The following is a 23,426-nucleotide window of genomic DNA, read 5'->3' on the forward strand; positions in this document are numbered from 1 at the left end:
CTTTCCCAAATTTAGGAAAAATGAAGATTTAATGAATAAATCAAATTTTGGTTTTTGCCGGAGTTTTGCATTTTATTTGGATAGGGAAAAATGCGCGTTTTCAAAAATTGCATCTAGGCCCCGGAGTAAAGTTCATTTTGTTCGACTCATTTTTAGGAGTCGGGGAAAATTTACTTTGGGAATTTTGGAGTTCGTTTAGATTTTCTTTCCTTTGTTTTTTGCGCGCGCATCTATTTAAAAAAACGTTCGCGCCCGCCTGGGCCAAGGCCCAGCCGGCCCAGCCGCCCCTCCTCCCCGCGCGCAGCCCCGCCGCCGCCGCCGAGTCCTAGTCGGACTCAGCCCGCCGCCGCCCTTTGCTTGCCCCCTCCCCCAAGCCACCCTCCCCCCTTTTAAATACCTAGCCACCCCCCCTCTCCTCCCCACACCAGCCCCGCCGCCCCAAGCAGCAGCAGCAGCAGCCGCCGCCGCGCCGCCTCCGCCGCCCGCCGCCGCCGCCGCCGCCCGCCGCCGGCCCCTCGCCGAGGTAGCCCGCCGCGCCACCCTCCCCTCGTTCGGTTTTTTTAAAAAACCGTTCCGTTTTCTTTTCGTTTGTTTCGGTTTTTTTTCCGAAACCCTAGATCGGTTTTTCGTTTTTCTTTGGTTTAGTTGTTTAGCGAGCGTTCGCCGGACCGTTCGTCTTAACGAACGTGATCACCGGTTATTCTCGGTTAACGAACGTCCATTCGTTTAACCGTTCGTCGTTTTCTTTTCGTCGGATTTATTCCGCGATTTTCGATCGCGATTCAGATCCGATCTTCGTTCTAGTCTTATCTTCTCGCTCGTTTATCGGAATCAGGTGATTCAAGCGCCTGGAGTTTCGTTTCGAAACCGCCGTTCCGTCTAATCAACTTGAACAAGCTTTTGCTACAGTAAAATTTGACCTAGTTTCAACTTGCTAGAACCGAGTTGTTTTCTTCCGCCGTTTGTTTTCCGTTTCTTTCGGTTCTTTCTTTCTTTGCAACCGGAGTTCTTAAGTTGAACTTTCTGGTTCGTTCTCTTGTTCGAGTTTTACCTGTGCATTAGATGAGTACTTATTGTGTGCTTGTTGTTTGTCTGCGATAGATCACCCGGATTGCGCCGCTTGTTACTTCGAAACCCTAGGTCTCGCGGATCATCAGCAAGGCAAGTAACACTTTGATCATACCTTTTCTACAACCCATGTTTTATTGCATTAGATCAATCCTCTCACATTGCATGATTAGGATCTAATTAAATTGTGGGATGGGAAGTAGATGAGGTAGTACCTATTACCTGTATATTATGAAACCTTTGGGAGTTACTTCTACGTTTGCTTATTATGCCATGCTATGCTAGTAGACGTGGATTGGGTGAGTGATATCCATGACAGATGTGAGTTTGTTAATTTTAATGGTTTACTTAAGGTGGCAACTTAAATACACATCTGGGTGGATTGAGGCACCTGATGTCTATCAGGACTTGCCTGTTTTTATTTCGGACCGCCACCCAAGCTCAAAGGGATCATAAGATCATTCATGCTAGTAACTTCCGTGTGCAGCCACAAGCCATTATGGGCTCTGGCATAGTTGACTAAGTCGTGCGAACTCTTACGGGTAGACTAGCAGATGTAGGGGAAAGTAGGTGTACCGGTCTACCCACATGTAAGGTGCTAGCGCTTCTGAAAGACTATGTCTCGGTCATCCGTCTTCTCAAACACCATGTAGTGCGAGAAACCAAACGGAGGCGATCGAGTCTTGTGGGGAAAAGTGCGCAAACCTCTGCAGAGTGTAAACTAATCATGATTAGCCGTGTCCCCGGTTATGGACAACTTGAGTATCTAGTACTTGAATATCATGTGAATCTCATCATGTTACTTCTAATTAATGTTGTTGGGTTTTAATTGTTCACTTAATTGGGATCGGAATGCTGTCAACCATTCTCGATGTTTAACAACTACCATGATAGTTAAATAAATTTATTCCTTTGTAGTAGGGAAAAACTGGCTTTACGCAAAACTGTAACCATAGAGCTTTCCACCAGCCATATATGCATATAGTATAGCTGTTTCATTCCATTACTCTCTATGTGTTACATTGCTAGCATATTCCATGTGCTGACCCGTTTTCGGGCTGCAACCTTCATGTTGCAGACTTTTCAGACGACGAGTAAGGTGCTTTTAGGTCGTCGTTCTATACTCAGTGATGCCGTTGGAGTTGATGGACCCATTTATATTTCGAGCCTTTCGCTGTTATCGTATTAGATGGCCTTAAGCCATATTTATTGTAATAAGTTCTCTTTGAGACAACGATGTAATAAGTGTGTGATTGCCACTCTGCTATAAATCCTTCGATGTACTGTGTGGTGTCAGCATTACTGATCCAGGGATGACACCGGAGCACAGTAGACTTGATCCATTTGGGTCGGGTCGCTACAACCAGGGGGCCCACAAGCCGTAGGGGCACGCCCCTCAGGCTTGTGGCCTCCTGGTGGGTCCCCTCTGGTATTTTCTTTGCCCAATTTTTTTATATTCCAAATAATTCTCTGTAAATTTTCAGGACTTTTGGAGTTGTGCAGAATAGGTCTCTCAGATTTTCCCCTTTCTGGTCCAGAATTCCAGCTGCCGGCATTCTCCCTCTTCATGTAAACCTTGTCAAATAAGAGAGAAAAGGCATAAATATTGTACCATAATGTGTAATAACAGTCCATAATGCAATAAATATCAATATAAAAGCATGATGCAAAATGGACGTATCACTTACTCTTTGGCAAATGTAATAAATACTATGAACAAACAGATAGAGAGAAGTAAAAGATACTCTTATAGCCAACCTTATAGCTAACCTTGTTGTATGAGTGACTATAAGTGATGACTATGTATGACATGGCAACATTAGATAGGCTAACACACCTGGAGCGAGGAAGTAGTTTCATGCATGCAAAGTAGGCAAAAAATGCTCATTTATAGTTGTTTGAAATCTCCAAGGGCATGACCACGCGAGCGAGGCGACAATCGTGGTAGGCGCGGCCATGATACGGGATGCTGACAACCCTTGGATCTAAGACCAAACGGTCACATGCTAAGTCAATGAAAATTTGCAGAATAACCCTCTAGGATAGGATATTCACCCATAGGTCTAGAATCACGCCACGCAACTGTTCGATATCAGATCCAAGGGCTCCCGGGAGGTCGTATCTTGGGAGCATGGAAAGGTTCATATTGAAGGAAATATGCCCTAGAGGCAATAATAAAGTTATTATTTATTTCCTTATATCATGATAAATGTTTATTATTCATGCTAGAATTGTATTAACCGGAAACATAATACATGTGTGAATACATAGACAAACAGAGTGTCACTAGTATGCCTCTACTTGACTAGCTCATTAAACAAAGATGGTTATGTTTCCTAACCATGGACAAAGAGTTGTTATTTTATTAACGGGATCACATCATTAGTTGAATGATCTGATTGACGTGACCCATTCCATTAGCTTAGCACCCGATCGTTTAGTATGTTGCTATTGCTTTCTTCATGACTTATACATGTTCCTATGACTATGATATTATGCAACTCCCGTTTGCCGGAGGAACACTTTGTGTGCTACCAAACGTCACAACGTAAATGGGTGATTATAAAGGTGCTCTACAGGTGTCTCCTTAGGTACATGTTGGGTTGGCGTATTTCGAGATTAGGATTTGTCACTCCGATTGTCGGAGAGGTATCACTCGGCCCTCTCGGTAATACACATCACATAAGCCTTGCAAGCATTGCAACTAATGAGTTAGTTGCGAGATGATGTATTACGGAATGAGTAAAGAGACTTGCTGGTAACGAGATTGAACTAGGTATTGAGATACCAACGATCGAATCTCGGGCAAGTAACATACCGATGACAAAGGGAACAACGTATGTTGTTATGCGGTCTGACCGATAAAGATCTTCGTAGAATATGTAGGAGCCAATATGGGCATCCAGGTCCCACTATTGGTTATTGATCGGAGACATGTCTCGGTCATGTCTACATTGTTCTCGAACCCGTATGGTCCGCACGCTTAAGGTTGCGATGATAGTTATATTATGAGTTTATGCATTTTGATGTACCAAAGGTTGTTCGGAGTCCCGGATGTGATCACGGACATGGCGAGGAGTCTCGAAATGGTCGAGACATAAAGATTGATACATTGGAAGCCTATGTTTGGATATCGGAAATGTTCCGAGTGAAATCGGGATTTTACCTGAGTACCGGGGGGTTACCGGAACCCCCCCGGGAGATATATGGGCCATAGTGGGCCTTAGTGGAAAAGAGAAGAGGCAGCCCAACATGGGCCGCACGCCCCTCCCCTCCCTTGGTCCGAATTGGACAAGGAGAGGGGGCCGGCCCCTCTCTCTCCTTTCCCCCCTCCGCGAATCCTATTCCAACTAGGATTGGGGGGGGAATCCTACTCCCAGAGGGAGTAGGACTCTCCTGGCGCGCCTCTCCATGGCCGGCCACACCCCCCTCCCTTAGTCCTTTATATACGGAGGCAGGGGTACTCCAGAAACACACAAGTTGATCCACGTGATCATATTCTTAGCCGTGTGCGGTGCCCCCTTCCACCATAGTCCTCGATAATATTGTAGCGGAGTTTAGGCGAAGCCCTGCTGCAGTAGTACATCAAGATCGTCACCACACCGTCGTGCTGACGGAACTCTTCCCCGACACTTTGCTGGATCGGAGTCCGGGGATCGTCATCGAGCTGAACGTGTGCTAAAACTCGGAGGTGCCGTAGTTTCGGTGCTTGATCGGTCGGGCCGTGAAGACGTACGACTACATCAACCAAACGCTTCCGTAGTTGATCTACTAGGTATGTAGATCACACTCTCCCCCTCGTTGCTATGCATCACCATGATCTTGCGTGTGCGTAGGAATTTTTTTGAAATTACTACGTTCCCCAACAGTGGCATCCGAGCCTAGGTTTTATGTGTTGATGTTATATGCACGAGTAGAACACAAGTGAGTTGTGGGCGATATAAGTCATACTGCTTACCAGCATGTCATACTTTGGTTCGGCGGTATTGTTGGACAAAGCGGCCCGGACCGACATTACGCGTACGCTTACGCGAGACCGGTTCTCCCGACGTGCTTTGCACAAAGGTGGCTAGCGGGTGACAGTTTCTCCAACTTTAGTTGAACCGAGTGTGGCTAAGACCGGTCCTTGCGAAGGTTAAAACAGCACCAACTTGACAAACTATCATTGTGGTTTTGATGCGTAGGTAAGATTGGTTCTTGCTTAAGCCCGTAGCAGCCACGTAAAACTTGCAACAACAAAGTAGAGGACGTCTAACTTGTTTTTGCAGGGCATGTTGTGATGTGATATGGTCAAGACGTGATGAGATATAAGTTGTTGTATGATATGATCATGTTTTGTTAAAGTTATCGGCAACTGACAAAATCCTTTTGGTTGTCTCTCTATTGCATAAGATGCAAGCGCCCAATAACTGCTTTACTTTATCGCTATGCGATAGCAATAGTTGCAAGAGCAATTGTTGGCGAGACGACCACGTGACGACACATTGATATAGATCAAGATGATGGGGATCATGGTGTAATGCCGGTGACGATAGAGATCATAACAGTACTTTGGAGATGGAAATCAAAGGCGCAAGATGATGATGGCCATATCATGTCACATATTTTGATTGCATATGATGTTTATCTTTTATACATCTTATTTTGCTTAGTTTGACGGTAGCATTTTAAGATGATCTCTCACTAATTATCAAGAAGTGTTCTCCTGAGTATGCACCGTTGCGAAAGTTCTTCGTGCTGAGATACCACGTGATGATCGGGTGTGATAGGCTCTACGTTCAAATACAATGGGTGCAAAACAGTTGCACACGCGGAATACTCAGGTTATACTTGACGAGCCAAGCATATACAGATATGGCCTTGGAACACGGAGACCGAAAGGTCGAGCGTGAATCATATAGTAGATATGATCAACATAGTGATGTTCACCAATGAAACTGCTCCATCTCATGTGATGATCGGACATGGTTTAGTTGATTTGGATCACGTGATCACTTAGAGGATTAGAGGGATGTCTATCTAAGTGGGAGTTCTTAAGTAATATGATTAATTGAACTTAAATTTATCATGAACTTAGTCCTGGTAGTATTTTGCAAATTATGTTGTAGATCAATAGCTCGCGTTGTTGCTTCCCTGTGTTTATTTTGATATGTTCCTAGAGAAAATTGTGTTGAAAGATGTTAGTAGCAAAGATGCGGATTGGATCCGTGTTCTGAGGTTTATCCTCATTGCTGCACAGAAGAATTATGTCCTTGATGCACCGCTAGGTGACAGACCTATTGTAGGAGCAGATGCAGACGTTATGAACGTTTGGCTAGCTCAATATGATGACTACTTGATAGTTTAGTGCACCATGCTTAACGGCTTAGAATCGGGACTTCAAAGACGTTTTGAACGTCATGGACCATATGAGATGTTCCTGGAGTTGAAGTTAATATTTCAAGCAAATACCCGAGTTGAGAGATATGAAGTCTCCAACAAGTTCTATAGCTAAAAGATGGAGGAGAATCGCTCAACTAGTGAGCATGTGCTCAGATTGTCTGAGTACTACAATCGCTTGAATCAAGTGGGAGTTAATCTTCCAGATAAGATAGTGATTGACAAAATTCTCTAGTCACCATCACCAAGTTAGTAGAACTTCGTGATGAACTATGATATGCAAGGGATAACGGAAACGATTCCCAAGCTCTTCGTAATGCGGAAATTAACGAAGGTAGAAATCAAGAAAAACATCAAGTGTTGATGGTAGACAAGACCACTAGTTTCAAGAAAAGGGCAGAGGGAAGAAGGGGAACTTCAAGAAGAACAGCAAGCAAGTTGCTGCTCAAGTGAAGAAGCCCAAGTCTGGTCCTAAGCCTAAGACTAAGTGCTTCTACTGCAAAGGGACTGGTCACTGGAAGCGGAACTACCCCAAGTGATTGGCAGATAAGAAGGATGGCAAAGTGAACATAAGTATATTTGATATACATGTTATTGATGTGTACTTTACTAGTGTTTATAGCAACCCCTCAGTATTTGATACTAGTTCAGTTGCTAAGATCAGTAACTCGAAACGGGAGTTGCAGAATAAACAGAGACTAGTTAAGGGTGAAGTGATGATGTGTGTTGGAAGTGGTTCCAAGATTGATATGATCATCATCGCAGACTCCCTATACTTTCGAGATTAGTGTTGAACCTAAATAAGTGTTATTTGGTGTTTGCGTTGAGCATGAATATGATTTGATCATGTTCATTGCAATACGGTTATTCATTTAAGTTAGAGAACAATTGTTGTTCTGTTTACATGAATAAAACCTTCTATGGTCATACACACCAAAGAAAATGGTTTGTTGGATCTCGATTGTAGTGATACACATATTCATAATATTGAAGCCAAAAGATGAAATGTTAATAATGATAGTGCAACTTATTTGTAGCACTGCCGTTTAGGTCATATTGGTGTAAAGCGCATGAAGAAACTCCATGCTCATGGGATTTTGCAATCACTTGATTATGAATCACTTGATGCTTGCGAACCATGCCTCATGGGCAAGATGACTAAGACTCCATTCTCCGGAGCGAGCAACTGGCTTATTGGAAATAATACATACTGATGTATGCGGTCCGATGAGTGTTAAAGCTCACGGCAAGTATCTTTATTTTCTGAACTTCACAGATGATTTGAGCAGATATGGGTATATCTACTTGATGAGACATAAGTCTGAAACATTTGAAAAGTTCAAAGAATTTCAGAGTGAAGTGGAAAATCATCGTGACAAGAAAATAAAGTTTCTACGATCTGATCCGGAGACAAATATTTGAGTTACGAGTTTGGTCTTCAATTAAAACAATGTGGAATAGTTTCACAAACTCATGCCACATGGAACACCTCAGCATAATGGTGTGTCCGAACGTCATAACCGTACTTTATTGGATATAGTGCAATCTATGATGTCTCTTACCGATCTACCACTATCGTTTTGGGGTTATGCATTAGAGACAGCTGCATTCACGTTAAAAGGGCACCATCTAAATCTGTTGAGACGACATCGTATGAACTGTGGTTTGGCAAGAAACCAAAGTTGTCGTTTCTTAAAGTTTGGGGTTGCAATGCTTATGTGAAAAAGTTTCATCCTGATAAGCTCAAACCCAAATCGGAAAGGTGTGTCTTCATAGGATACCCAAAAAAGTTACTGTTGGGTACATCTTCTATCACAGATCCGAAGGCAAGACATTCGTTGCTAAGAATGGATCCTTTCTAGAGAAGGAGGTTCTCTCGAAAGAAGTGAGTGGGAGGAAAGTAGAACTTGATAAGGTAATTGTACCTTCTCCCTTATTGGAAAGTAGTTCATCACAGAAATCTGTTCCTGTGACTACTACACCAATTAGTGAGGAAGCTAATTATGATGATCATGTAACTTCAGATCAAGTTGCTACCGAATCTCGTAGGTAAACCAGAGTGAGATCCGCACCAGAGTGGTACGGTAATCCTGTTCTGGAGGTCATGCTACTTGACCATGACGAACCTACGAACTATGAAGAAGCGATGGTGAGCCCAGGTTCCGCAAAATGGCTTGAAGCCATGAAATCTGAGATGGGATCCATGTATGAGAACAAAGTATGGACTTTGGTTGACTTGCCCACTGATCGGCAAGCAATTGGGAATAAATGGATCTTCAAGAGGAAGACGGACGCTGATAGTAGTGTTACTATCTACAAAGCTAGAATTGTCGCAAAAGGTTTTCGACAAGTTCAAGGTGTTGACTACGATGAGATTTTCTCACTCGTATCTATGCTTAAGTTTGTCCGAATCATGTTAGCAATTGCCGCATTTTATGAAATCTGGCAAATGGATAAACAAAACTGCATTCCTTAATGGATTTACTAAAGAAGAGTTGTATACGATGCAACTAGAAGGTTTTGTCGATCCTAAAGGTGTTAACTAAATATTCAAGCTCCAGCGATCCATCTATGGACTGGTGCAAGAATCTCGAAGTTGGAATATACGCTTTGATAAGTTGATCAAAGCATATAGTTTTATACAGACTTGTGGTGAAGCCTGTATTTACAAGAAAGTGAGTGGGAGCACTACATCATTTCTGATAAGTATATGTGTATGACATATTGTTGATCGGAAATAATGTAGAATTATTCTGCAAAGCATAAAGGAGTGTTTGAAAGGAGTTTTTCAAAGAAAGACCTCGGTAAAGCTGCTTACATATTGAGCATCAAGATCTATAGAGATAGATCAAGACGCTTGATAAGTTTTTTCAATGAGTACATACCTTGACAAGATTTTGAAGTAGTTCAAAATGGAACAGTCAAAGAAAGAGTTCTTGCCTGTGTTGCAAGGTGTGAAATTGAGTAAGACTCAAAGCCTGACCACGGCAAAAGATAGAAATAGAATGAAAGTCATTCCCTATGCCTCAGCCATAGGTTCTATAAAGTATGCCATGCTGTGTACCAGATCTATTGTATACCCTACACTGTGTTAAGCAAGGGAGTATAATAGTGATCTAAGAGTAGATCACTGGACAGCGGTCAAAATTATCCTTAGTGGAATAAGGAAATATTTCTCAATTATGGAGGTGACAAAAAGGTTCGTCGTAAAAAGTTACGTCGATGCAAGCTTTGACACTGATCCAGATAACTCTAAGTCTCAATATGGATACATATTGAAAGTGGGAGCAATTAGCTAGAAGTAGCTCCATGCAGAGCATTGTTGACATAGAAATTTGCAAAATACATGCGGATCTGAATGTGGCAGACCCGTTGACTAAACTTCTCTCACAAGCAAAACATGATCACTTTTTGGGTCTTAATCACATAGCGATGTGAACTAGATTATTGAATCTAGTAAACCCTTTGGGTGTTAGTCACATGGAGATGTGAACCAATCACATAAAGATGTGAACTATTGATGTTAAATCACATGGCGATGTGATCTAGATTATTGACTCTAGTGCAAGTGGGAGACTGAAGGAAATATGCCCTAGAGGCAATAATAAAGTTATTATTTATTTCCTTATATCATGATAAATGTTTATTATTCATGCTAGAATTGTATTAACCGGAAACATAATACATGTGTGAATACATAGACAAACAGAGTGTCACTAGTATGCCTCTACTTGACTAGCTCGTTAATCAAAGATGGTTATGTTTCCTAACCATGGACAAAGAGTTGTTATTTGATTAACGGGATCACATCATTAGTTGAATGATCTGATTGACATGACCCATTCCATTAGCTTAGCACCCGATCGTTTAGTATGTTGCTATTGCTTTCATCATGACTTATACATGTTCCTATGACTATGAGATTATGCAACTCCCGTTTGCCGGAGGAACACTTTGTGTGCTACCAAACGTCACAATGTAAATGGGTGATTATAAAGGTGCTCTACAGGTGTCTCCAAAGGTACATGTTGGGTTGGCGTATTTCGAGATTAGGATTTGTCACTCCGATTGTCGGAGAGGTATCTCCGGGCCCTCTCGGTAATACACATCACATAAGCCTTGCAAGCATTGCAACTAATGAGTTAGTTGCGAGATGATGTATTACGGAACGAGTAAAGAGACTTGCCGGTAACAAGATTGAACTAGGTATTGAGATACCGACGATCAAATCTCGGGCAAGTAACATACCTATGACAAAGGGAACAACATATGTTGTTATGCGGTCTGACCGATAAAGATCTTCGTAGAATATGTAGGAGCCAATATGGGCATCCAGGTCCCGCTATTGGTTATTGACCGGAGACATGTCTCGGTCATGTCTACATTGTTCTTGAACCCGTAGGGTCCGCACGCTTAAGGTTACGATGATAGTTATATTATGAGTTTATGCATTTTGATGTACCGAAGGTTATTCGGAGTCCCGGATGTGATCACGGACATGACGAGGAGTCTCGAAATGGTCGAGACATAAAGATTGATATATTGGAAGCCTATGTTTGGATATCGGAAGTGTTCCGAGTGAAATCGGGATTTTACCGGAGTACCGGGAGGTTACCGGAACCCCCCCCCCCTGGGAGATATATGGGCCATAGTGGGCCTTAGTGGAAAAGAGAAGAGGCAGCCCAACATGGGCCGCGCGCCCCTCCCCTCCCTTGGTCCGAATAGGACAAGGAGAGGGGGCCGACCCCTCTCTCTCCTTTCCCCCCTCCGCGAATCCTATTCCAACTAGGATTGGGGGGGCAATCCTACTCCCAGAGGGAGTAGGACTCTCCTGGCGCGCCTCTCCATGGCCGGCCGCACCCCCCTCCCTTAGTCCTTTATATACGGAGGCAGGGGCACCCCAGAAACACACAAGTTGATCTACGTGATCATATTCGTAGCCGTGTGCGGTGCCCCCTTCCACCATAGTCCTCGATAATATTGTAGCAGAGTTTAGGCGAAGCCCTGCTGCAGTAGTACATCAAGATCGTCACCACGCCGTCGTGCTGACGGAACTCTTCCCCGACACTTTGCTGGATCGGAGTCCAGGGATCGTCATTGAGCTGAACGTGTGCTAAAACTCGGAGGTGTCGTAGTTTCGGTGCTTGATCGGTCGGGCCGTGAAGACGTACGACTACATCAACCAAACGCTTCCGTTGTCGATCTACTAGGTATGTAGATCACACTCTCCCCCTCGTTGCTATGCATCACCATGATCTTGCGTGTGCGTAGGAAATTTTTTGAAATTACTACGTTCCCCAACACATATCACCTGTAATTTTGCCGACGCTTGACATGCGAACACGCAAATGCTATATTGTCAGGCCTACGAAGTGGGTCTAGAAGACATGACATCTAATTGGCCACCATAGTACTGTGCGTGAAGCCATTTATCCACCGGGCAAGCCACTACCCGGCCGTTCGGATGCCCTGCTCAGCATTTTTACAATAGGAAAACCACTAGCAATTCACTCCTACTCATCCCTGGTCATCCTTTAACATTACGGCAGTTCACTCCTAGTCGTACCATCCTTTCACATTACAGCAGTTCCACTAATACTAACCCTCCTCCAAAATCCATGGCGTCCCAAATATCCATGATCAGCGGTGAGTATAAGGTTAGAACCATCACCAATGATGACTTCGACATCATCTACATCCGTTCTTCCGCAATAGTGAAAGGATGCCCTGCTCGTTTCAAACGCATGTTCAAAAAGTCATATGGTGATGAGTGGGTCACTGGGCTAGATGTTGAGTACACCACAGTCCTAGGAAAAGAGAAGAATCTAAAGGAGGAAGACAGGAAGGAGCCCGCCGTTATCCAGGTTTGCGTGCATAACTTATGCTTGGTCTACCACATATGCCATGCTGCATGCTGACATTGAATGTGAGGATTTTAAGAACTTCCTCGTGCATGACAAAGTCAAATTCGTTACTGTAGACTTTCACAATGACAAGAAAGTCTTGGGTCAGATAAGCCTTATTGTTGGCCATCCCTTCGATCTCCAAAAGAATAGGCTGGTGTCCTCTCATCAACCTTCAATGCTGACCCTGGCAGGAGCCATGGTTGATCCATCGTACGATAAAATGCCGAAACATCATGACAAGTTTCATCTTGCATGGGAGTGGAATGAAATAGATAAAGACCACATCCAGTACGTTGCAATGGATACCTACCTTTGTTTCAATAACTACATGGGCTGGATGAAGAGCGAGAGCCTAGTGTGCGGTTCAAGCCAAAAAGTATCGGCCAAGAGGAAGAGGGACAAGGACAAAGTCGAGGACGTGGACGAGGCGTACGAGTAAGGTGGCAGTGTCGTTGCTCATGGTGGTTCTAATGTTGTGTGTCGTGGAATTGTCACGACAGATGTCCTAGTGTAAGGACTTAGTTGTGGAGCCATCGCGTTGAGGTTAGCTTAAAGGGGTTAATCAGGACAAAGGACACGAGGAGTTATACTGGTTCGGCCCCTTACGATGAAGGTGAAGGCCTAGTCCAGTTTGTAGTGGGTATTGCTAGGGTTTTGGTGAGCAGGGAGCGAATACGCTTGACCTGGCTCTCGATCTGTTGTTTCTTGTCCTAAGCCGTCGCTAGGTCGTCCCCTTATATACATGGGTTGACGCCCTGCGGCCCTTAGAGTCTCGGCTGGCTTATACAATGTATCCGGCTCGGTAACCGTTCTTGCATACCTTACAATACAAGCTTTACATACATGGCGGTTTATTTCTATGGGCCTTAAGCCACCTTCGGGTCTGGGCCCTCTACTAAGCCTACCTATGAACCGCCATATGATCTTGGGCTTCATTGTGATGAAACGTCATAGGGATGACCCGGCCCCTCCTGGGCGGGTCATGCCTAATAGTTATATCCCCAACATTAGGCCGCAGATTGATTTGAACTTGTTCATGTCAATCTCCAAGACTTAGAAAAATCCTTCCATATCTGCTGCAAAAACTTTGTAACCCACCGTGACGTCATCTTCAAGAATTTCAGAAACCTGCTACGACGTCATCTTAAACGGATCTTTATCTTAATGTCTTCCCGAAAATCGAGGTGTCCAATTAGCTGGATAACTATCATTCGGCCTCCATGTCTTTCGTGCCTGCCTGTTTTCCCGCCTCCTTATAAATAGGACCATAAGGTCATCTCACATTCTTCTCCTTCTCCTTTCTTCCTCCTCACAGCGCATCGTCCCGCACAAACCTTGCCGCCGTCGACCTCCGTCCTCGTCCTCGACTCTGGCCGCTGCATTGCCCTGAGTAGACCAGAGAACTGCGGCGCCATTTCGTTGTTCTAACAGCACCAGTAAGCCTTCCTTTCCTTGTCACCAATCTGCCATTAGGGTTTGTCGTTGTTCATCAGTGTTCATCCGCGTTCTTCACCGTCCTTCTTTTTCTTTGTTTAGATCTATGTATTAGATCCAAAAACCATAGGAATTTTGCGCGGTAGTAGTTTTAGCACTTGCTTTAATACCAGATTAAATCCCCACTGCAACAGATCTCCTCTAGGGCTCCTCTGTTTTTCCACTGTCACCTTTTGTAGATGAATTTATTTCCTTTTTCTGAAGAGTGGTAGATCCAAATTTGTAATCTCCTATCTGCGGAACTGTTTTGTCCCGATACTTAGTCAATTTTGCTTTCGACAACTCTTGAATATCTTATGGCGGCTTACCCTGTCGGCTTATCGTTTCTTCATATATCATTATCCCTTGCTTAAGCCGCCATTATAAACATGCACTGTAATTGTTAACTTGCAATCCCATCAACTGATTTGAGCCAGCCAATTATTTCCTTTTAGAATGTCCTTTCACCATGCCGCCGAAGACGATGACAACTTGCAACTGGGTTCCTTCCACAATCACCGAGAGTACTTTGAAGGATTTTGTCACTGTGGGATTCTTATCAAAGAAGAGTGCCATGCATTATCGTGCTCCTGACCCGACTAAAGAGAGACCTCAGCCAAAAGATGGTGAAATCATTATCTTTACTGACCATATGACCCGGGGCTTCTCACCGCCCGACTCAAAATTCTTCAGGGATGTTCTACACTTTTTCAAACTCCATCCGCAAGATATCAGACCCAATTCAGAATCTAATATCTGTAACTTCCAAGTTTTTTGCGAAGTTTACCTTCAAGAAGAACCTACTGTGGAACTCTTCAGGGAATACTTCTACCTGAACTGCCAGAACGAGTACACCAATGGTCCCAGCTTGGAACTTGGTGGGATTTCAATCCAATGCAGACGAGATGCCGTCTTCCCTCTAGTAGTCCTACCAAGTCATCCCAAGGACTGGAATCAAACATGGTTTACTGCAAAGATACGTCACCGTCTGATGAAAATCCGATGTCGGGTTATCGTGCTAAACATCTTGACGCAAAGCACCCACTTCCTGATAAACCCACCCCTTCCGAACGCAAGAAACTTTTCCCCAAAATCAAAAAATTCCAAGCCTTGTTAGGAAATGGCTTGACCGGAGTTGACTTGATCCACTGTTGGGTCGCATGGCGGATCATACTTTAAGCCGCCGATCCGGCTTGATGTGTTCATACACCAGAGGAACTGATGATCCTTTACGTCATAGCTCTCTGTGTTTGACTGAAGAGGCCATCGTTGAGATGGCAACCACACTTGTCAATAGCAAATATGAAGACTGCAGCCTAGTGGGTTTGAACCCTTTATGCAAGCTTAACCAGGTGCTAGAGGTAAATCTTTTGACTCCTTTTTTTCTTCAGCAGTTTAAACATCGCATGAACTTCAATATATTATCCTTCCACAGGCCAAATCTGACTCCTGGAAAGCCAAATATGACCATGAGGTGGCTAAAAAAGCCAGAGCTGCTGCGAGAGCCGCCAAGAAAACCGTCAGAAAGTCTAAGAAGCCAACTGCCTCTGATTTACTCAAGCTGGATGACACCTATGAGTCGGAGGTATCCCTTGACTCTCTTGGCCTGGTTTTTAATAACCTTATTGACACTGACTATTGCCAAGACGACACGGGGGCCAGCAAGGCAGTTGAAGAAGAGGTAAATATTATTTCCTCCGACTCAGAACCTTTACCAAGGTAGAAATCTTGGTGGGTAACCCGGAAAGTAAGGTTTTTGCACCCCTTGGCTTATTTAGATCCTCATTTTCTTTTGAAACGACAACAACATGAGAGCCGCCGCCAGATCCGAGCTGGTGGAGATGATGTCTTACCCTCCGGCTTACCGAACACTCCTCGGAAACGCCAGAATGAGGTTCTTTTTAACCTTTAACCCTTGTATTTGTTCAGTGAATTGCCTTCATCACTCAATTTTGATTCCATCTTTGCAGGATATTTCCCGTCCCTCCTCTGGTGATTCATCACAAACTCAATTGTCGGCCTTCAAAACCGCCCCTGGGTAAAGATAACTACCCTTCTTATGTACCTTTATATACGCATCATTATACTAACTTGTCTAAATCCTTTTTAGCGGTCAAGCAAAACCCAATAAAGCAAAGGTGACAAAGCCGGCTGAGGATCCAAAAACCACTGAACTGGAGCATCTAACCCTCTTACCAGAACATCCTGAAGAACCGGAGCAATCAACCTTTATGCCAGAACACACTGGATAGCCAGAGGACCATATTTTCAACGTTTAATAGGATTTACCTGAGCCATCTGTAGATGAAACTGCTATTGACCCACCAAGTATTGAGCCGTCAAGCTCAGCTAACCCACCAGAGAAGCATGGCGATGACATTTTAATCACTGGTACCAGATTCGCTGAACCGGGGAATCCAACTGTTCTGGCAAGACACTTTGCCAAACAAGAAGTTATGGAAAGGCAGAAGGTGAGGTTTGACGTCTCCCACTATGCTCACCTGAGTATTAGCGAAATGCTATCTGGTTATCTCAGTCAAGTGCACTCTAGCCGTGATTCAGAAATTGAGATGGTCAAACAGACGCACCAAAAACATGAGGTACGTTATCTGGCTTATTGTAACGCCCTCGATGCGGCTATAGCTCCCACGTGTCGAGGCACGACTTAGATACATAACCGCATTGAAAGCAATGTCGCAAGTCAGGCAATCATTACAACATCCCATGTAATATGTAATAAAAGGGGGAGATACATAGTTGGCTTACACTCGCCACGTCACATCAGAGTACATAAATAACATCCATCAAACAATCACTCATGGCCCGACTACGGCGCCAAAATAGAAAAGAACCCAACATGCGACAAGGCCCTGAATCAAACCCCAACTAGGCACCACTACTGATCATCGGGAAAGGAAACATAATAACGCTGAGAGTCCTCGTCGAACTCCCACTTGAGCTCGTACTCGTCACCTGGAGCGAAATCACCTGGTCCTGCATCTGGAATTATAGTATCTGTGAGCCACAGGGACTCAGCAATCTCGCACCCTCGCGATCAAAACTATTTAAGCTTATAGGAATGGATAAGGCAAATATATGTGGAGCTGCAGCAAGCGACTAGCATATATGGTGGCTATCTGATACGCAAAAGAGAGCGAGAAGAGGAGGCAAAGCGCGAGCGAGGAACTAGAGGAACAGCCTGCGCAAGCATAACTCCAACACCGTGTCCACTTCCCGGACTCCGCCGAGAAGAGGCCATCACGGCAACACACTCAGTTGATTCATTTTAATTAATTAAGGTTTAAGTTATTTACAACCGGACATTAACAAATTCCCATCTTCCCATAACCGTAGGCACGGCTTTCGAAAGTTCAATCCCTGCAGGGGAGTCCCAACTTAGCCCATGACAAGCTCTCACGGTCAACGAAGGAATAGACCTCCACCCGAGACACACCGATCAGACTCGGTAACCCGGTACAACAAGACAATTCGACAGGTTAAAACAAGACCAGCAACACCGCCCGAATGTGCCGACAAATCCCGATAGGAGCTGCACATATCTCTTTCTCAGGGCACACTCAGATGAGCAAGACGACGGGTAGGCCAGCCCAGAGTTGCCCCTGGTAGCCCCGGACATCGCTCGGTTGGACCAACACTCAGAGGAGCACTGGCCCGGGGGGGTTAAAATAAGATGACCCTTGAGTCTGCAGAACCCAAGGGAAAGAAAAGGGTAGGTGGCAAATGGTAAGACCAATGTTGGGCATTGCTGGAAAAGCTTTAATCAAGGCGAAATATCAAGGGGTTCCCATTATAACCCAACCGCGTAAGGAACGCAAAATCTGGGAACATAACACCGATATGACGGAAACTAGGGCGGCAAGAGTGGAACAAAACACTAGGCGAGAGGCCGAGCCTTCCACCCTTTACCAAGTATATAGATGCATTAAGATAACATAGCAATATAATGATATCCCAACAAGTAAATAAATGTCCCAACAGGAACGGCTCCAAACTTCACCTGCAACTAGCAACGCTATAAGAGGGGCTAAGCAAAGCGGTAACATAGCCAATCAACGGTTTGCTAGGACAAGGTGGGTTAGAGGCTCAACATGGCAATTGGGAGGCTGACAAGCAAAAGGTAGGCATCGTGGCATCGGCATAGCAAGAGCGAGCAAACTAGCATAGCAAAGATAGTAGTGATCTCGAGGGTATGATCATCTTGCCTGCACAGTTGTCAGAGTTGACTGGATCCTCACAAGCAAACTCAACGGGCTCCTCGGTAGCGAACTCGTCTCCCGGATCTACCCAAACAAGACAAACAAGCAACAAGGATACAATCAACCACGTGCAAGACCAAGCAATATGATGAAATGATGATATGCTATGCGGGATGCGATGCGGGATGCAAAATGCAAGATATGACAGGAAATGCATGAACCTGGCCTCCACTTGGAATTCCAAGGGTGCCACTGGATAGAGGGGATGAAATCGCTTGAAAACGATATAAAGATCATTGGAATCGGAGTTACGGTTTGGAAATGGCAAGCGTTTTAAGATATGACACCGGTCTGCGATTTACATCAAGTAGGCATCTAAACGCAACGAAATGAACATGCTAAAGCCACCAAACATGACAACAAAATACATGGCAGGGATGCACAAAAGATGCTTAACAAAAGACTAGCAATGAGCCACGGCCAATTCATCCATTAAGAGGTTTAAACAAGCATGGCAAAAACGCAAATGCAAAACAGATTCCAGACTTGGTGAAATTAACACTAGTCTGAAATTTCAGATCACGATGCTCTCTTCGGAGCAGCAAAACAACATGATACGTGACCTGATCATGACAAGTAAGAATATGGAATGGAGCTACTCAACAAGCTTAACAAAAGTCCCAAAGTGACCTGGGGCCAAAAGGGATCACAAAATATATTAACGGGCACACGAACATAGCTAAAACACAATCAGTTTTCAGACTTAGTGAAAACTGAGACATGCTGAAATATAACTCACGAAGGCATGTAAACGAGCTCGATGCACTCACCATGGTGCAAGTCACAGCAAGGCAAGCATACATCCATTAAGAAGGCACAAAATACAAGCTAGACATGGCAAGAACAATGGCATAGCATGCACGGATCAACTATAACAACGCCGGCAAAATCGCAAACGAGTTAACGATCTGCCCAGATTCACCACGAAGCAAAAGTAGAGCTCGATTGACTCAATCTATGGTGCTCCATAATTGCAAAAAAAGACATGGATGGATAGAGAATAACATGAATAACAAAAGTCCCTTACTGATCATCCTCAAAAGAGGCACTGATCACTAGGAAACAAGCTGAACATATGGCATCATGAACTAAAATATCCCAGACTTAGTGAAAACAACTAAGTCCCTGAAAACAGATTTACCGGGTGCCTCACTTTGCAAGCTTGCACAAGTCACCACACACATCCTAAAAATGCATGGGTTGCACCTCTGGAAAGAAGACAAAATGCTTAACAAAACATATGAAGGACTCACAGGCATAGCATGCACGCAATAATCATGGCAAAAATGACAAAAGTCTAAGATGAGCTAACGGATCTGACAATTAACTCACGAAGCCTCCTTCTAACAGCATTTTGGGCATCAAGATGAACTCAAACGAAAATGATGCCATGGAATGAAATGATGTACTCGTCGAGACGAACAATTTGATATATAATATGCCAAAACGGAGCTACGGATGCAAAGTTACGGGCGGTCAAAATAGGCATAAAAAATTAGGGTTAGGGACGAAAAAGTCAACCGAGAACTCAGATCCAGATCGGGATCTCGCGGGTACTGTTCACGACACTGTTCACAGCGCGTTCTTCGAGGTTCGTCGGTGCCGTTCGCCGAACTTGGAGCTCTCCGGAGACGCGGGAGGAGGCCGGAGCAGCGGGGGAGGCCCGATCCGGCGACGAGGTGGCGAGGGGCGGCGCGGCCGAGGTCGCCGTGGCCGCGGGAGGCCGACTCGAAGGGCGGCGGGGCGCGGCTCGCGCGCCGGTGAGGTGCGGCGGTCGCCGGCCGGCGATGCTGGCCGCGGGCGGCGCCGAGCGCGAGGAGGAAGACAGGCGGCGGCGGCGTTCGGAGATGGGCTCGCGGGGGCTTCCCGCGGGCCTGGCGGGCCTCGGGCGCCGACGGCGAAGCGGTCCCGCGGGCGCTGACGTGGCCGCGGCGGGGTGGCGATTTTTGTCCGGCCGGGTCGGACGTGTCCGGCTCGGCGCGGAGATGTTTTTTTTAGAACTAGGGTTTCGAGGGGAGGATAGATCCGAAAATGGAGGGGGCTATATATAGGCATAAGTAGAGCTAGGAGAGTCCAAATGAGGTGCGGTTTTCGGCCACGCGATCGTGATCGAACGCTCTAGGACATGGAGCAGAGTTTGGTGGGTTTTGGGCCAAATTGGAGGGGTGTTGGGCTGCAACACACACGAGGCCTTTTCGGTCCCTCGGTTAACCGTTGGAGTATCAAACGAAGTCCAAATGATATGAAACTTGACAAGCGGTCTACCGGTAGTAACTCAAGGCCGCATGACAAGTCTCGGTCCAATCCGGAAATGTTTAATCCCCACACACGAAAGAAAGCTAGAAATGACCACCGGAGGAGAACGAAGCGCCGGAATGCAAAACGGACAACGGGGAAAAAGCTCGGATGCATGAGATGAACACGTATGCAAATGCAATGCACATGATGACATGATATGAGATGCATGCAAAAGAAAATAACACACGGAGACAAAGACCCGAACCTGAGAAATAAATATAACTTAACGCCGGAAACGGCAAGAGTTGGAGTACAAATAGGGAAAGTTACATCCGGGGTGTTACACTTATATAAGTTATATACCCTGCCAGCCTCCAAGTCTTCTGATTATGATAAGATTGAATGATCTATAGACTTAGAATACTTAGAAGCCTCTGTCTTAGACTCCCTCCAAGTCCGGTTTGCAACTAAACCGGATGCTTATAGTATTTCAATTTGGATGTGTAATCCTCAAGGGCCGGTTTAATCAGTAGGAATGAGCCGGTCCTACTAGTTATTATGTAGAGGACCAAAATTTAACTGCATATCCTTCATGAGTCGGCTAGAACTATCACACCCGGCTCATCTTTAATAAGAGAACAAGCAATATGCATTAGCCCCCAAATACCAAGTATTATTGCTTGCAAATCACTTGGGACTTATTAGAAAGAGCCAATTCCTTTGAAAAATTTCGTTTGATAGACATTAACCCCCAAGTGCCAAGTGTTGTTTGCTTGCAGAATACTTGGGACTTGTATTTTGTAAACCATCATGAAACTGAACGAACTTATATTGTATGCAGGCTGCGACCACAGATCTAGAAACTCAATTGTCTGAGGCCAAGACCCGGCTGGCGGCTCAAGAGATTGAGACAAAGAAAGTTGAATCCAAATTCCAGTTAAGTGTGTTTGAGGCAGAAAAACTGAAGACCAGCTTCACTGCAGAGAAAGAGGCTTGGGCCAATGAGAAGACCGCCTTGACGCAGCGCGCTGAGAAGGCTGAGGCGGCTCTGGAAGAGGTTACCACTGAACTCGCCGATTTAAAAAGCCGTGTGTCTTAGATGGTTTCTGCAATCTTCGGTAAGTTGCCTTGTTGTTTACTCAAAGTAAATATTTGTCATCATAATATGAGCCACCACTTACACAATTGTGTAAACTTTGCAGGTCCCAGGAGTAGCAATCTGAGCCGAGACACGTTGGTCAAGCTCAAGGCGGTTTACACGCTTGTTGAGGAATTGTACACTGGGGCTCAGCGGACTCTTGCCACTATCTCCCCCGCAAATCAAGAACCAAACTTATGAAGTGATGTCTTGAAGAAGCTGTCTATCTTACCCGCTAGGTTCCAAGAAATCAAGTGATCCTGTGCTAGAGCCAGAGCTGTGACAGCTTTGAGCCGTGCCAAAGCCTAGGTACCCGAGTTAGACCTGGCGGATGTAGCTAGTGGGTATCCCAGCCTCAAGGAAGATGGAATGCTTTTTGATCAATAGGACTTCGCTGCTTGTGTTAAGGAGATTCGTCCTCATGTGACAATAATTGCTGAAGAGACCAACCTCACCAAGTATCAGCCGGGTTATGATGTAGACAACCAGAAGATGGTGATTCCTTCATATAAAGTGATGGATTTAATCCCGCCGATCCGTAAGCACACCTTCGCCCTTGACATCAATCTGTCTGGTCTGATTGATAATGAGGCTGAATTTGTCGCCCTTCGTGGCTTTGACTGGTCCAAACCCAACTTCCAGACGGTGGAGGAGGACGACAAACCGACAAGGGATGAGCCGCAATCTTCACGTCAGCCGGGTCAAGATTCATGAACCGGGGCCGGTTTATCAGCTACTGTTTGTGAGACTAAAAAACAATTATTCTTTTGGGCTTCAAAAACTTCTTGTTCTGCTACGCCATGGTGCATATTGCGCTGTTTATGATACTTCTTTATCCGTCATGCGAGGATATGTTATATGCCTGATGATTTTATTAATCTTGAATCTGTTCCTTCATACAACAGATAAAAAGTGTCCTGGAGGTTTACCGCTGGACGGGTTATACTGCCCCAACATGAATTTATCATGATTTATAACCAAAGTCGGTTGAAATAATAATCATATATGATTAAAAACATATCATACCTGTGATGTTTGATCACACTTGTTGGTTTATCAAGCCAGTGCGGTAAGGGTGACAACCCAAAGCTCCAAGCACTTGTAATTTTAGCGATTTCTAGCTTATGAACAAAGCCGGACCGGGTCAATAAACACCGGATATGATTTGTATTTCATACTGGCGACTTATAGTCAAAACCAGACCGGGTCAATAAACACCAGTTTGATGTCATGTATGACTTAGAAGGCATTATAAGCCTTATTGATTAACCATATACTACTATGAGGCAAAAAAAATCTCAAAAAGGATACTCAAATCAACAAACAACAGAAAATCCAAGGCCAAAATATCTTCTTCAATGAAACTAGCATTAGCCACTGGAAGAGGTACACGCTTTCCGTGAGCCGGCACTCACATTACCCAATCGACATTTTAACCCAGATAAGTTCAGTTCTTATTTAAAGATAGACTTATCAGGAGTACGCGGGGTCAGAGTAGCATCGTGCATCACAGGACGATTTATCCAAGTTTCAAGGAAGGCGGCTTTATCAGCCTGAGTTTCTCCTTGCTTTTCGTAAACCATGCCCTCACATGATAAACCGGCATTTTAACCTTAACGAGTTCAGGGTCTTGTTTACAAGATTGACTGTTAAGAGTTCGGCGGGTCAATCAGGATTACCTGATGGAGAAGCAGCTGGCATACAGGCAGGATAACCCGAAAGGGTTATGTCCTCTTTGGTGGATACACCTATGTTTGAACAAAATAACCCCGTCAAGAGGGTAGTAACGCTAAGTTCTCTTTGGTGAATACACCTATGTTTGAACAGGAAGCCCCCAAGTGACTTATTTGTGAGATGTGCTCATTGGGTACCTATGTTTGAGTTGTGTTGTGCAGCAGACTCTCTTTGGTCCCTTTAACCTGGGTATTAAGCCCCCAAGATTTTTAT

Source organism: Triticum urartu, chromosome 3 (assembly GCF_003073215.2).
Source record: "Triticum urartu cultivar G1812 chromosome 3, Tu2.1, whole genome shotgun sequence".
In the NCBI taxonomy this organism is placed as follows: domain Eukaryota; kingdom Viridiplantae; phylum Streptophyta; class Magnoliopsida; order Poales; family Poaceae; genus Triticum; species Triticum urartu.